Source organism: Bison bison, unplaced genomic scaffold (genome assembly GCF_000754665.1).
Source record: "Bison bison bison isolate TAMUID 2011002044 unplaced genomic scaffold, Bison_UMD1.0 scf7180017864224, whole genome shotgun sequence".
Classification (NCBI taxonomy): domain Eukaryota; kingdom Metazoa; phylum Chordata; class Mammalia; order Artiodactyla; family Bovidae; genus Bison; species Bison bison.
This window is the reverse complement of record NW_011494796.1, coordinates 4221191-4234533: the sequence shown is the minus strand read 5'-3', so window position 1 is coordinate 4234533 and position 13343 is coordinate 4221191. Positions and strand designations below refer to the sequence as shown.

The 13343-nt window shown below is 41.3% G+C and overlaps 1 protein-coding gene across 1 annotated transcript in view; it reads right to left on the bottom strand.

Moving 5' to 3' along the window:
- The window catches only part of CERS3 (ceramide synthase 3), a 160987-nt gene that overhangs the window by 17759 nt on the left and 129885 nt on the right, over positions 1-13343 (bottom strand). The window lies entirely within an intron of this gene.

Here is a 13343-nt window from a genome sequence, read left to right as displayed (position 1 = left end):
TGAAACTAAAGCTGTGATCAAAAATCTCCCAAAAACAAAAGCCCAGGACCAGATGGCTTAACAGGAGAATTCTATCAAACATTTAGAGAAGAGCAAATGCCTATCCTTCTAAAACTCTTTCAAAAAATTTCAGAGGAAGGAACACTTCATTTCTGGGAGGCCATCATCACCCTGATACCAAAACCAGACAAAGACAACACACAAAAAAAGAAAATTACAGGCCAATATCACTGATGAACATGGATGCAAAAATCCTCAACAAAATTTTAGCAAACAGAATTCAGCAACACATCAAAAGCTCATACACCATGATCAACTTGGGTTTATTCCAGGGACACAAGGATTCTTCAATATATGCAAATCAGTCAATGTGATACACCATATTAACAAATTGAAAGATAAAACCATATGATAATCTCAACAGATGCAGAAAAAGCCTTTGATAAAATTCAGCACCCATTTATGATTAAAACTCTTCAAAAAATGGGCATAGAAAAAACATACCTTGACATAGTAAAGGCCATTTATGATAAGCCTACAGCAAACATTATTCTCAATGGTGAAAAACTGAAAGCATTCCCCTTAAGATCAGTAACAAGACAAAGGTGTCCACTTTCACCACTATTATTCAACATAGTTCTGGAAGTCCTAGCTACAGCAAGCAGAGAAGAATAAGAAATAAAAGGGATCCAGATTGGAAAAGAAGAAGTAAAGCTCTTGATATTTGCAGATGACATGATATTGTACATAGAAAACCCTAAAGATAGTGTCAGAAAATTACTAGAGCTAATCAGTGAATTTAGCAAAGTCACAGGATACAAAATCAATACACAGAAATCACTTGCATTTCTATATACTAACGATGAAAAATCAGAAAGAGGAATCAAGGAGTCAATCCCATTCATGATTGCAACAAAAAGAATTAAATATCTAGGAATAAACCTACCTAAGAAGACAAAAGAACTGTATAGAAAAAATTATAAGACACAAATGAAAGAAATCAAAGATGACATAAACAGGTGGAAAGATATTCCATGTTCCTTGATAAGAAGAATCAATAGTGTAAAAATGACTCTACTACCAAACACAATCTACAGATTCAATATGACCCCTATCAAACTACCAACGGGATTTTTCACAGAAGTAGAACAAAAAACTTCACAGTTTATATGGAAACACAAAACACCCCAAAAAGCCAAAGCAGTCTTGAGAAACAAGAATGGAGCTGGAGGAATCTACCTTCCTGACTTCAGATTATATTACAAAGCTACAGTCATCAAGAGAGTATGGTACTGGCACAAAAACAGAAATACAGAACAATGGAACAAGACAGAAAGTCCAGAAATAAACCCATGCACCTATGGGTACCTTATTTTTGACAAAGGAGGCAAGAATATACAATGAGGCAAAGACAGCCTCTTCAATAAATGGTACAGGGAAAACTGGACAGCTACATATAAAAGAATGAAACTACAACACTTCCTAACACCATACACCACTTCCTAATACCATATAGACCATTCAGTTCATTTCAGTTCAGTCACTCAGTAAAGTCCCACTTTTTGTGACCACATGAATCGCAGCACGCCAGGCCTCCCTGTCCATCACCATCTCCCGGAGTTCACTCAGACTCACATCCATCGAGTCAGTGATGCCATCCAGCCATCTCATCCTATGTCATTCCCTTTTCCTCCTGCCCCCAATCCCTCCCAGCATCAGAGTCTTTTCGAATGAGTCAACTCTTCGCATGAGGTGGCCAAAGTACTGGAGTTTCAGCTTTAGCATCATTCCTTCCAAAGAAATCCCAGGGCTGATCTCCTTCAGAATGGACTGGTTGGATCTCCTTGCAGTCCAAGGGACTCTTAAGAGTCTTCTCCAACACCACAGTTCAAAGGCATCAATTCTTCAGCGCTCAGCTTTCTTCACAGTCCAACTCTCACATCCATACATGACCACTGGAAAAATCTTAGCCTTGACTAGATGGACCTTTGTTGGCAAAGTCATGTCTCTGCTTTTTAATATGCGGTCTACGTTGGTCATAACTTTTCTTCCAAGGAGTAAGCGTCTTTTAATTTCATGGCTGCAGTCATCATCTACAGTGATTTTGGAGCCCAAGAAAATAAAGTCTGACACTGTTTCCACTGTTTCCCCGTCTATTTTCCATGAAGCGATGGGACCAGATGCCATGATCTTTGTTTTCTGAATGTTGAGCTTTAAGCCAACTTTTTCACTCTCCTCTTTCACTTTCAACAAGAGGCTTTTTAGTTCCTCTTCACTTTCTGCCATAAGGGTGGTGTCATCTGCATATCTGAGGTTATTGATATTTCTCCCGGCAATCTTGATTCCAGCTTGTGCTTCTTCCAGCCCAGCGTTTCTCATGATGTACTCTGCATATAAGTTAAATAAGCAGGGTGATAATATACAGCCTTGACATACTCCTTTTCCTATTTGGAACCAGTCTGTTGTTCCATGTCCAGTTCTAATTGTTGCTTCCTGACCTGCATATAGATTTCTCAAGAGGCAGGTCAGGTGGTCTGGTATTCCCATCTCTTTAAGAATTTTCCACAGTTTTGTTGTGATCCACACAGTCAAAGGCTTTGGCATAGTCAATAAAGGAGAAATAGATGTTTTTCTGGAACTCTCTTGCTTTTTTGATGATCCAGCGGATGTTGGCAATTTGATCTATGGTTCCTCTGCCTTTTCTGAATCCAGCTTGAACATCTGGAAGTTCACAGTTCACGTACTGCTGAAGCTTGGCTTGGAGAATTTTGAGCATTACTTTACTAGTGTGTGAGATGAGTGCAATTGTGCAGTAGTTTGAGCATTCTTTGGCATTGCCTTTCTTTGGGATTGGAATGAAAATTTACCTTTTCCAGTCCTGTGGCCACTGCTGAGTTTTCCAAATTTGCTGGCATATCTTGAGTGCAGCACTTTCACAGCATCATCTTCTAGGATTTGAAATAGCTAAACTGGAATTCCATCACCACCACTAGCTTTGTTCATAGTGATGCTTTCTAAGGCCCACTTGACTTCACATTCCAGGATGTCTGGCTCTAGGTGAGTGATCACACCATCGTGATTATCTGGGTCATGAAGATCTTTTTGTACAGTTCTGTGTATTCTTGCCACCTCTTCTTAATATCTTCTGCTTCTGTTAGGTCCATACCATTTCTGTCCTTTATTGAGCTCATCTTTGCATGAAATGTTCCCTTGGTATCTCTGTTTTTCTTGAAGAGATCTCTAGTCTTTCCCATTGTGTTGTTTTCCTCTATTTCTTTGCATTGATCACTGAGGAAGGCTTTCTTATCTCTTCTTGCTATTCTTTGGAACTCTGAATTCACATGCTTATATCTTCCTTTTTCTCCTTTGCTTTTTGCTTATCTTCTTTCACAGCTATTTGTAAGGCCTCCCCAGACAGCCATTTTTCTTTTTTGCATTTCTTTTCCATGAGGATGGTCTTGATCCCTGTCTCCTATACAATGTCACAAACCTCATTCCATAGTTTATCAGGCACTCTATCTATCAGATCTAGTCCCCTAAATCTATCTCACTTCCACTGTATAATCATAAGGGATTTGATTTAAGTCATACCTGAATGGTCTAGTGGTTTTCCCTACTTTTTTCAATTTAAGTTTGAATTTTTCAATAAGCAGCTCATGATCTGAGTCACAGTCTGCTCCCGGTCTTACTTTTGCTGACTGTATAGAGCTTCTCCATCTTTGGCTGCAAAGAATATAATCAATCTGATTTCGGTGTTGACCATCTGGTGATGTCCATGTGTAGTCTTTCTTATGTTGTTGGAAGAGGGTGTTTGCTATGACCAGTGCGTTCTCTTGCAGGTATGAACTAAATCAAATCCCTTATGATTGTACAGTGGAAGTGAGAAATAGATTCAAGGGATTAGATCTGATAGACAGAGTGCCTGAAGAAGTATGGATGGAGGTTCGTGACACTGTACAGGAGGCAGGGATCAAGACTATCCCTAAGGAAAAGAAATGCAAAAAGGCAAATGGTTGTCTGAAGAGTCCTTACAAATAGCTGAGAAAAGAAGAGAAGCAAAAGGCAAAGGAGAAAAGCAAAGATATACCCATTTGAATGCAGAGTTCCAAAGAATAGCAAGGAGAGATAAAAAAAAGCCTTCCTCAGCGATCAATGCAAAGAAATAGATGAGAACAATAGAATGGGAAAGACTAGAGATCTCTTCAAGAAAATTAGAGATACCAAGGGAACATTTCATGCAAAGATGGGCTTGATAAAGGAGAGAAATGGTATGGACCTCACAGAAGCAGAAGATATTAAGAAGAGGTGGCAAGAATACACAGAACTGTACAAAAAAGATCTTCATGACCAAGATAATCACGATGGTGTAATCACTCACCTTGAGGCAGACATCCTAGAATGTGAAGTCAAGTGGGCCTTAGAAAGCATCACTACAAACAAAGCTAGTGGAGGTGAAGGAAATCCAGTGGAGCTATTTCAAATCCTGGAAGATGATGCTGTGAAAGTGCTGCAACTCAAGATATGCCAGCAAATTTGGAAAATTCAGCAGTGGCCACAGGACTGGAAAAGGTCAATTTTCATTCCAATCCCAAAGAAAGGCAATTCTAAAGAATGCTCAAACTACCACACAATCCCATGCATCTCACACACCAGTAAATTAATGCCCCAAATTCTTCAAGTCAGGCTTCAACAGTACATGAACCATGAACTTCCAGATGTTCAAGCTGGATTTAGAAAAAACAGAGGAACCATAAATCAAATTGCCAACATCTGCTGGATCACTGAAAAAGCAAGAGAGTTCCAGAAAAAAAGATATATTTCTGCTTTATTATGCCAAAGCCGTTGACTGTGTGGACAACAAGCAACCCTGAAAAATTCTTAAAGAGATGGGAATACCAGACCACCTGATCTGCCTCTTGAGAAATCTGAATGCAGGTCTGGAAGCAACAGTTAGAACTGGACATAGAACAACAGACTGATTCCAAATAGGGAAAGGAATACGTCAAGGCTGCATACTGTCACCTGCTTATTTAACTTGTATGCAGAGTACATCATGAGAAACACTGGGCTGGAGGAAGCACAAGCCGGAATCAAGGTTGCTGGGAGAAATATCAATAACCTCAGATATGCAGATGATACCACCCTTATGGCAGAAAGTGAAGAAGACCTAAAGAGCCTCTTGATGAAAGTGAATGAGGATCATGGAAAAGCTGGCTTAAAATTCATCGTTCAGAAAATGAAGATCATGGCATCTGGTCCCATCACTTCATGGCAAATAGATGGGGAAACAATGGGAACAGTGGCAGACTTTATTTTGGGGGGCTCTAAAATCACTGTAGATGGTGACTGCAGTCATGAAATTAAAAGACACTTGCTCCTCTTAAGAAAAGTTATGACTAACCTAGACAGCATATTAAAAAGCAGAGACATTACTTTGCCAACAAAGCTCCATCTACTCAAAGCCCTGGTTTTCCAGTAATCATGTATGGATGTGAGAGTTGTACTATAAAGAAAGCTGGTGCCAAAAAATTAATGCTTTTGAACTGTGGTGTCGAATAAGACTCTTGAGAGTCCCTTGGACTGCAAGGAGATCCAACCAGTCCATCCTAAAGGAAATCAGTCATGAATATTCACTGGAAGGACTGATGCTGAAGCTGAAAACTCCAATACTTTGGCCACCTGATCCGAAGAGCTGACTCATTGGAAAAGACCCTGATGCTAGCAAAGATTGAAGGCAGGAGGAGAAGGGGATGACAAAGGATAAATTGGTTGGATGGCATCACCAATTTTATGGACATGAGTTTGAGGAAACTCTGGGAATTGGTGATGGACAGCGAGGCCTGGTGTGCCACAGTTCATGGGGTTTCAAAGAGTTGGACATGACTGAGTGACTGAACTGAACTGAACACCATACACAAAGATTAACTCAAAATGGATTAAAGACCTAAACGTAAGATCAGAAACTATAAAACTCTTAGAGGAAAACATAGGCAGAACAGTTGATGACATAAATCAAAGCAAGATTATCTATGACCCATCTCCTAGAGTAATGGAAATAAAAATAAAACTAACAATTGGGACCTGATTAAATTTAAAAGCTTTTGCACAGCAAAGGAAATTATAAGGAAGGTGAAAAGACAACCCTCAGAATGGGAGAAAATAATCGCAAATGAAACAACAGACAAAGGATTAATTTCCAAAATATACAAGCAGCTCATACAGCTCAATACCAGAAAAGAAACAAGCCAATCAAAAAGTGGGAAAAAGACCTAAACAGACATTTCTCCAAAGAAGACATACAGATGGCTAATAAACACATGAAAAGATGCTTAACATTGCTCATTATTAGAGAAAAGCAAATCAAAACTACAATGAGATATCACCTCATACCAGTCAGAATGGCCATCATCAAAAAGTCTACAAACAATACATGTTGGAGAGGGTGTGGAGAAAAGGGAATGCTCTTCCAGTGTTGGTGGGAATGTAAATTGATACAGCCACTAAGGAAGATGGTATGAGAATCCTTACAAAACTAGGAATAAAACCACCATATGACCCAGCAATCCCACTCCTAGGCATATACCCTGAGGAAACCAAAATTGAAATAGACACATGTATCACATTGCTCATTGCAGCACTATTTACAATAGCTAGAACACGAAAGCAACCTAGATGTCCATCGACAGATGAATGGATGAACAAGTTGTGGTACATACACACAATGGAATATTACTCAGCCATAAAAAGGAATGCATTTGAGTCCATTCTAATGAAGTGGATGAATCTAGAACCTATTATACAGAGTGAAGTAAGTCAGAAAGAGAAAGATAAACACCATATTCTAATGCGTATGTACGGAATCTAGAAAAATGGTACTGAAGAATTTACTTAGAGGGCAACAATGGAGAAACAGACATAGAAAATAGACTTATGGACATGGGGAAAGGGGAGGAGAGCGTGAGATGTATGGAAAGAGTACCATAAATCTCTTTGTAACATATGGAAACACATTACCATATGTAAAATAGACTGCCAATGGAAATGTGCTGTACGGCTCAGGAATCTCAACCAGGGGCTCTGTATCAACCTAGAAAGGTGGGATGGGAAGGGAGATGGGAGGGAGGTTCCAAGGGAGGGGATCTATGTATACCTTGGCTGATTCATGTGATGTTTGACAGAAAACAACAAAATTCTGTTAAGCAATTATCCTTCAATAAAAAAAAATAAATAAAAAAGAGAGAGACTGTCATACAGTTAGTTTGGCAAATTGTGTGGCAGCATCTGGTAAACTTGACTCAGGTACTCTACTTATAGAGAAACTCCCACACATTTCACCAGGAGACAGATGGAAGAATGTTAACAGGAGGATATGCAGACTTTAGATTATTCCATGATGGATTCTGTACAGGAGGGAAACGCACTGACCCACTGTAACACTGGCTTCTCTGGTAGCTCAGTTGGTAAAGAATTTGCCTGCAATGCAAGAGATCTGTTTGATTCCTGAGTTGGGAAGATCTGCTGGAGAAGGGATAGGCTACCCACTCCTGTATTCTGGCCTGGAAAATACCTGCACAGTCCATGGAGTCACAAAGAGTCAGTCACAACTGAGTGGTTTTCACTTTCACAGTAACATTTGTCAGTATGAATCATGTTATAATGAGTGAAGAAAAAAGTTGTACACTATATAAACTAAATCATACCATATATGTAAAGTTTAACAACAAAAAAAGCAATAGTTTAATTTTGGCTATATCCAAACATAACAAGCATTTAAAAGCATAGGTGGAAGGACATCAGCTTCCATGGCTCCCTCTGCAGAGGAAGAAGGGAGAGAGGAGGGGGTGAAATATACTGGGTTGTGCCATCTTCCTCCTCTAGATTTTCTGAGGTGATGCCATCCAGCACTCAGCAAGCACCCAGTATATTTGGTGAGTGAGTGAATAAACGAATCTAGTCCCACAAGATGAGAATCTTAAATACCATCTGAATGCAGGTAATCCCAAATTTGTATCCCAGCATGGACCTCCTTTCAGGCTTCAGGCCATTTCCTCTCAGCTGCCTGAGGCCTTGTAATATTCTAGGCTCCATTTACACTACCTTTCATTTTTTTTGGCTGAACCACATGGGATTTTAGTTACCTAACCAGGCATTAAACCCATGCCCCCTGCAGTGGAAAGGTGGAATCTTAACCCCTGGACCGCCAGGGAAGTCCCTTCACCACCTTTTTTCTCTGCCTTTCATGTTTCAGCACATGGCACTCCCATCCAAACAGCTGCTCCAGGCAAAACTGCCAGGTCATCCTCAGTCCAGGCCTTTATGGGAGACCTTGTTTCCCTGCTTATCACATGTGAGGGGCTCTTTGACACAGATCCCCGAGCTCCTGTCTTAGTGGTTTACAAGTTACATCTAATCTCTGCGGCCACATCCAGATGCTGAGCTCAACTGTTCTGTTGGCAGGTCCCGGCCTAGGGCTTCAGAATTGGAGGGCAGAGCAGTCAGCCAAGCTGGGCGGTGCAGCTGAACCTCTGAGATGCAGCTGCACAGGTCTGGGTCCTGAAAGACCCCTGCTGACCCACAGTGTTCTGTAGTGCTACCTCGCAAGACTTGTGATGGCCACTGCAGATACCTCCCGCTGGACAGTGCTGCTTCAGATTCCTGAATAAGGAAAACTTCAAAATATCTAGCCTGCCTTTCTCTATGGATAGAGAAATATAATTTACTTTTAGATAACTCCCACCCACCAGCCAAATTTCAAAAGGAAATACATAAGTGGCTCATAGCTGAGCAATCATAGTGTAGTGGGGTTTTTCTATCAATACACGGCAGCCCACCAGGCTCCGCCGTCCCTGGGATTCTCCAGGCAAGAACACTGGAGTGGGTTGCCATTTCCTCCTCCAATGCATGAAAGTGAAAAGTGAAAGTGAAGTCGCTCAGTCGTGTCCGACTCTTAGCGACCCCATGGACTGCAGCCTACCAGGCTCCTCCGTCCACGGGATTTTCCAGGCAAGAGTACTGGAGTGGGGTGCCATTGCCTTCTCCATCAATACACGTGTTTTCCAACTGATGTTCCAGGAAAGGGTTAGAAGATATGCTGAGATACTGACCCGCTCGGGCCTTGGGGCAACCAGCAAAGCCCCAGGCTCCTCCTGCTTTGATAGTCCTGTCAGTTTCCCCCGTGTGCTGTACAAATGTTAATTTCTCTGGTCCCTGAGGTGAGGAAGCTGGGAAGCAGTGTCCTAGACTGACTACAGAGCTGAATGAAATGTTTCCTTAAGTAGCAGCATTGGAAGACTTCCTCATAAATGCAGAGGCTTGAACTAAAGATGAGAACCCATGTAGCTCCTAGGAGAGAAAGGTGTGTTCTCAGGGCAGGAGGTGAGAACTGGTTGCCTCCAGAACATGAATGATTCTGCTGGGGTAGACCCAGCATTCAGCAAGGTCAAGAGGAGAACAGTAAGGAGAGAGGATTGGTCACTAGGTGAATGAGAATGGATGAGGAACGCCCGTCTGCCACGTCCACCCTGCCTCACCCAGAGTGCCCTTCCCAGACCACCCCGCACAAAGCCAATAAGGAACAGAAAAGTGTGGCACCATCAAAGCCATCATTTTTCTCTCAGTTACACCTAAACAATTGAGCTTCCCTGGCAGTTCAGCTGGTAAAGAATCGGGAGATTTTTTGCAATGCGGTAGACCTGGGTTTGATTCCTGGGTTGGGAAGATTCTCTGGAGAAGGGAAAGGCTACCCACTCCAGTATTCTGGCCTGGAGAATTCCATGGACTGTATAGTCCATGGGGTTGCAAAGAGTCAGACACGACTGAGTGACTTTCACCCACACCTAAACAATTAGTGGCAATCTCATTCTCTCAATCCATCAGAACTTTCCAAATGAAGTTGTCTTATTTCTATAGGAAATGGTTGGCAGCCATCTGTGATTATAACTTGAGTAATCTTAAATTCCCCAACTTGAAGAAATTCTTAACAGTTAATTATGGAAAGCTAGGCACTCAAGAAACAGTGTGTTTGACTGTTCTTACAAAAACCTAACTTTTCTCTGTATAGGATGACACTGTCAGGTCAGAAAGCAAGACAATTTGGGATCAACACCAACTACAAAATGAAATCAATAAAAGGAGAGAGGAGTTTACCTATTCATTCCAGGGATTTCAGCCTGGGTACTCTTGACATTGTCAGCCAGTTAATTCTATAGGGACTGTTCTGCCCATTGCAGGAGGGTTAACAGTAGGTATTTCTGGTCTCTCTGCACTAGATGCCAGTTGTGACCACCAAAAATGTCTTAATGCGTGCTCAGTCGCATCCAACGCTTTGCAACCCCATGGACTGTAGCCCGCTAGGCTTCTCTGTCCATGGGATTATCTAGGCAAGAACACTGGAGTGGGTTGCTATTTTCTCCTCCAGGGGATCTTCCTGACCCAGGAATTGAACTATGTCTCCTGTGGCTCCTGCATTGGCAGGCAGATTCTTTGCCACTGAGCCACCTGGGAATGTCCCGGCAGGTGTTGGCGGGGGCAAAATCACTCTGAGTGAGAACCACTGATTCCAAAGATGTATCTTGAGCCCCTGTGCATTGTGTAAGACTTTGAGGATATAATAGTCTGTCTTCAAATAACTTAGACTATGTTCAGTGAGCCAAACCCTAAGGTATCAAACACATATTAATATGTAGCCACACATTTGTAAGTATTATGAAGTAGAGAATACATACCACAACATAAATTGGGGACCTCACTTAGATGGGAAGGAAGATCTTGCTAAGGAAATGGAACTCAAAGGCTGTAACTGGAAGGTTGAGGAGTAGTCAGGGAAGATGGGATAGGCGTTTCAGGAAGAAGACATAGTGTGTACAAAGGCCCTGAGATGAATGGCATGCTCAGAGATCAGAAAGGCAGTACAGCTAAAATGTGATAAGAAAGATGATGCATGAGCTAAGAGGAAATCAGGGAGTATGCATGGACCAGATTATGGATTTAAAGGTCATGTTCAAAAGCTCCGAGTTACTTCTGTGTCCAAATGGGAGCTGCTGTGTAGCACTGTCTGAAGTATTAGGAACATACACGATACAAAAGACAAGGTCTGTATCCTCAGAAATCTTCTGCTTTCTGCGGAAACTGGTTTATATATAACAGTATTCTCTGTTGCTGTGTGAAAAGAGTTGGAAAGAATCCAGGGTGGCCCCAGGTGGAGCACTTAGGAGGCTGTGGTCATAGACCAGGAGAGAAATTTCAGTGGCTTGGACTGGAGTGGTAGCATTTGAGGTGTAGAGGGGCAATTGCATAAGAAAGAATGGTGCCCAGAGGCCTCCAGATTTGGAGGGACTTTTAAGCTCATCTAATTTCTGGGGCTTCCCAAGTGGCTCAGGGGTAAAGAATCCACCTGCTACTGCAAGAGACACAGAAGATGTGGGTTCGATCCCTAGTCAGGAAGATCCCTTGGAGAAGGAAATAGCAACCCACTCCAGTATTCTTGCCTGGAAAACCCCATGGACAGAGGAGCCTGGGTAGCTACAGTCTATGGGGCTACAAAGAGTTGGATAAGACTGAGCACACACACACACACACAATCCAATTTCTACATGATGTTGATATGCCTTTTTTTTTTAACAACCAGAGCAGAAGATGTACATTCTCCTGCTTGTACATTTCCAGTAATTCATTACCTGTTTATTTTTCATATGGTGCTAAAATCTGCCTCTACCTAAAAGGGGTCTATGTGTTTCCTTCAGACATTGAAGTTAACCCCTCTTCAAGCCAAATATTCTCATTTTCTTCAGTTTATCCTCATGTGACATGGCACCAAACCCTTCACTACTCTACATATCTTACAAGTACCTATTTCCATCCACGGCCACCACCCTACTCTGGACTATCTATGTGTAACACAGACAGCACCACTCAATTAACACACAACTTACCACTTTCATATTCACCCCCCAAAAAAGTGAGTACAAATTTAAAGTCAAGCCCTGATGATGTCTATACTGTTAGCTTTATTTTTGTGTAATTTTGTTTCTATCTTAAGATTCCAGAATATATACACCTTTAGGAATTAATCATGATTTGTCCATTAGTGAAAGTAAGTAGCTGGCCCTGGTGTGCAGGCCTCAAAAATTATTGCAAGGATTACTGAACAAAATAAACTTTGACAATGAGAAAAAAATATGCTAAGAGGATAAAATTATGAATAATCTCTTCCACAGCACTTCCATACACTCTGGGAATGACATCTGCAACCACGGCTTCAATAAAATTGCAGAGCTGTGCTTCTGAAATGCCTTAACTAAACTCTGTGCTTGGGAACCTGTGGCTTTACAGTAATGTCAAAAGCCCAGGAGGTCATGAATGACTCATAACGTCCCACTGCTTTTTGAATGGCTCCACATTGAAATCCACAGTTGGCAGTGAAACAAAGAACACTATAACAAGCACTTTATGCTGTTTTGAAAGAAACTTTTAGCTTTAACTGAATGAAAAAGAAATGTACTCAATAAAAGTTTTATTTTCTAAACTACTATCAAAATACATTCCTTTCTGTTATATTAGTTCTTATTATCCAAGTTGACAAGGTTACAGAAAAAAACAATTGAGTTTTTCCCTTTTCTTTTTTTCTCTTCAAAGGAGTTGCATTAAATTTAAATTGGATTCTCTGAAACTGGGCTATACATGGACATTTCCTGTCAGTTATCTGGAATATGAAATTTCTAGACCAGTGCTCCTCAAACTTTAATGCGCATATGAATCACCTAAGGTTCTTTATGAAATACAGAAAGTATCTAGTGGGGCTTGAGAGGCTGCATGTCTCATCAGTTCTGGATGATGCTGTGGCTGACAGTCAGGACCACACTGTAGTTAGCAGGTGATTGCTGAGGTCAAAGACCCTCTCTAGACTGCTGCTCTTTGTAGAAAGAAAAAGTTGAAGTAGAGGGTTGCCTAAGGGTCTTTCACATTTTAAAATCCCAAGATTGCAAACAATTTTGATTTCCTTAACTCTGTATGTTGTGAGTCTTTTTAGTATAGAAAAACCACCAGAGATCAAATTGCCAACATCCGCTGGATCGTGGAAAAAGCAAGAGAGTTCCAGAAAAGCATCTATTTCTGCTTTATTGACTATGCCAAAGCCTTTGACTGTGTGGATCACAATAAAATGTGGAAAATTCTGAAAGAGATGGGAATACCAGACCACCTGATCTGCCCCTTGAGAAATTTGTATGCAGGTCAGGAAGCAACAGTTAGAACTGGACATGGAACAACAGACTGGTTCCAAATAGGAAAAGGAGTTCGTCAAGGCTGTATATTGTCACCCTGTTTACTTAACTTATATGCAGAGT